Genomic DNA, 2,500 nt, shown 5'->3' on the forward strand with positions numbered 1-2,500 from the left:
ACCCACGTTGTCCCTTAACCTAACCCACGTTGTCCCTTAACCTAACCCACGTTGTCCCTTAACCTAACCCACGTTGTCCCTTAACCTAACCCACGTTGTCCCTTAACCTAACCCACGTTGTCCCTTAACCTAACCCACGTTGTCCCTTAACCTAACCCACGTTGTCCCTTTGCCTAACATAGTTCACTGCTCGGAATCTCTGGTGTCGTTGTTATCCTCATGTAGATGTCTTGCGAGTGTTGCTTACTTTCCACATATTCCCGCTATCCACTGTCAATTGTACTGCAATAGGACTATATCGCCCCCCCCCCCCCCTCTGCCCCTCTCTTTGTGTCTCCGTCCTCTCAAGCTGGTCGGTCTGGCGTTTGAGTGTTAAATGAGCCTCGCAGCTGTTCAGTTGCGTTCAGATGTCGACGCCCTCAGTGTACGTCGTGGTATGGTCTGTGTCCATTGTCCGCTGATGTCGTACGCGTAACCCACACGCTGTACCGATCATCGGTAGTTACGTACAGAGTGAAGTAGTGTGATACGTGTGACCGTACGCTGGCTGTGCCCAACGGTGTCGAATCTCAATTTCCATATGTTGTGCTCGATGCTACTTGTCTCGTCTCCCAATAACAGCTAGGTTGCACTGTGGTACGCCGTAGAGGCGTGTGGGAGGAACGTACGAACGCATTGTATGTCACCCTGGGTCGCTGGGGGTGGTGGTGCGGTGAGTCAGGTCAGGTCAGCGTGAGCCGTGTGATGTAGTGACGCGTGTATTCCGACTTTGTCGTATTGCCTCACACAAAGTGCTACCCTGGTGGACCGCGTTCCATATCTGGGACATGCCGCAGATGCCGGTTGACAGTGGATCGCGGAAGGGACATCGCATACGTGCGCGGGCCACCTTCCACGTGTTCTCTTCTGCACATGTCGCAGTGTGTATGTGGTCTGATGTAGCGTGTCGTGACACATGACATCCTGGCATGCAAGAATTGTTGAATTCGCAAATGTAGGTGGACATCTACGTTTACTGCCCAAGATACGCAAATGAACTGGAAATCCGTTGTTGAGCGGTTGTTCACGCTGGAGGTGAATCTGTGATGGCGACGATCGGTACAGCTATTAACCGGTTGTTTCAGCGGTACCCGCCACATCCACACACGTGACTAGGCCCATGTGGGTATGAAGCGATACGCGGCGGTGGCTTGGTGGGACTGTTCCCGGCCGGTGAAGGGGGGCCGCCCGGCGTGTTGGCCGCGCGCTGCGTGGGCGCACGCGCAACAGGCGGCTGGTGGGGGGCGCCGAGTGGCAGGAGCGCCAGCCGACGGGCTCGGCAGGCGGCGCAGCTACGCTGCGGCGCACCCTGCACGCGGCGCCTGGCGGCCAAAGTTGGTTCAGCCGAGCCCGGTGCGAAGCGCGGTGGACATCTGCAGTGTGCTGGTCTGATTGAGGACTGTGTGCGTTGAGGATGCGCCGCCGCCTGGCACTCGGCGCCGCGACGCCGTCTGCTGCTCGGTCGCCCCAGCGGTTCTCGCAGGTGGTTTGTATCGCAGTTGTGCGGACGTGTTGGCGCGTGCGCTGTGCTGGGAGAGTTCGCTTCTGCACCCAAGTGGGGCTTTGCCCTTGTGTGGCGCTGGCGTTGGAGCTGCCGGTCACCACACTAGATCGCGTGTTCGTGTTGTCTCCCGCCGGCAATGCCACGACAGCACGCTCCCGGGCCTCTGTCGGCAGCGGCAAGCTCAGTTGGGAGCAAGGGTGTTCGCACTAAAACCGTCTACTCGCCTAACTCCGGGCGATTGCGCCTCTCTCGAAACCGACCAAGTACCTAGGACGGCGCTGCGCGCCGCCGGGACCTGAGAGGGTTTCGAGGTGTATCGTGCAGGGGAGCTCGGCCTCCTCCTGTTTGCAGAATAATTGAGCGGACGCTTGCGTGTTCGCGCGGGCCCCCGGGACACACTCCCGGGCGGCCGGCTGCTCAGCTCTAGTTGACGCAGCTCCCTGGTTGATCCTGCCAGTAGTAATATGCTTGTCTCAAAGATTAAGCCATGCATGTCTCAGTACAAGCCGCATTAAGGTGAAACCGCGAATGGCTCATTAAATCAGTTATGGTTCCTTAGATCGTACCCACGTTACTTGGATAACTGTGGTAATTCTAGAGCTAATACATGCAAACAGAGTCCCGACCAGAGATGGAAGGGACGCTTTTATTAGATCAAAACCAATCGGATTGGCTTGTCTGGTCCGTTTGCCTTGGTGACTCTGAATAACTTTGGGCTGATCGCACGGTCCTCGTACCGGCGACGCATCTTTCAAATGTCTGCCTTATCAACTGTCGATGGTAGGTTCTGCGCCTACCATGGTTGTAACGGGTAACGGGGAATCAGGGTTCGATTCCGGAGAGGGAGCCTGAGAAACGGCTACCACATCCAAGGAAGGCAGCAGGCGCGCAAATTACCCACTCCCGGCACGGGGAGGTAGTGACGAAAAATAACGATACGGGACTCATCCGAGGCCC

General features: G+C 57.1%; 1 non-coding gene across 1 annotated transcript in view; it reads left to right on the forward strand.

Annotated features, from left to right (window-relative positions):
• The first annotated feature begins 1,980 nt into the window (after positions 1 to 1,980).
• LOC126300093 (small subunit ribosomal RNA) overlaps positions 1,981 to 2,500 on the forward strand; it is a 1,893-nt gene continuing 1,373 nt past the window's right edge. The window contains exon 1 of the ribosomal RNA XR_007552894.1: positions 1,981 to 2,500. This exon is cut by the window's right edge and continues 1,373 nt beyond it. This is a non-coding gene — a ribosomal RNA (small subunit ribosomal RNA).

This window comes from Schistocerca gregaria, chromosome X (assembly GCF_023897955.1).
Source record: "Schistocerca gregaria isolate iqSchGreg1 chromosome X, iqSchGreg1.2, whole genome shotgun sequence".
NCBI classification, from domain to species: Eukaryota; Metazoa; Arthropoda; class Insecta; order Orthoptera; family Acrididae; genus Schistocerca; species Schistocerca gregaria.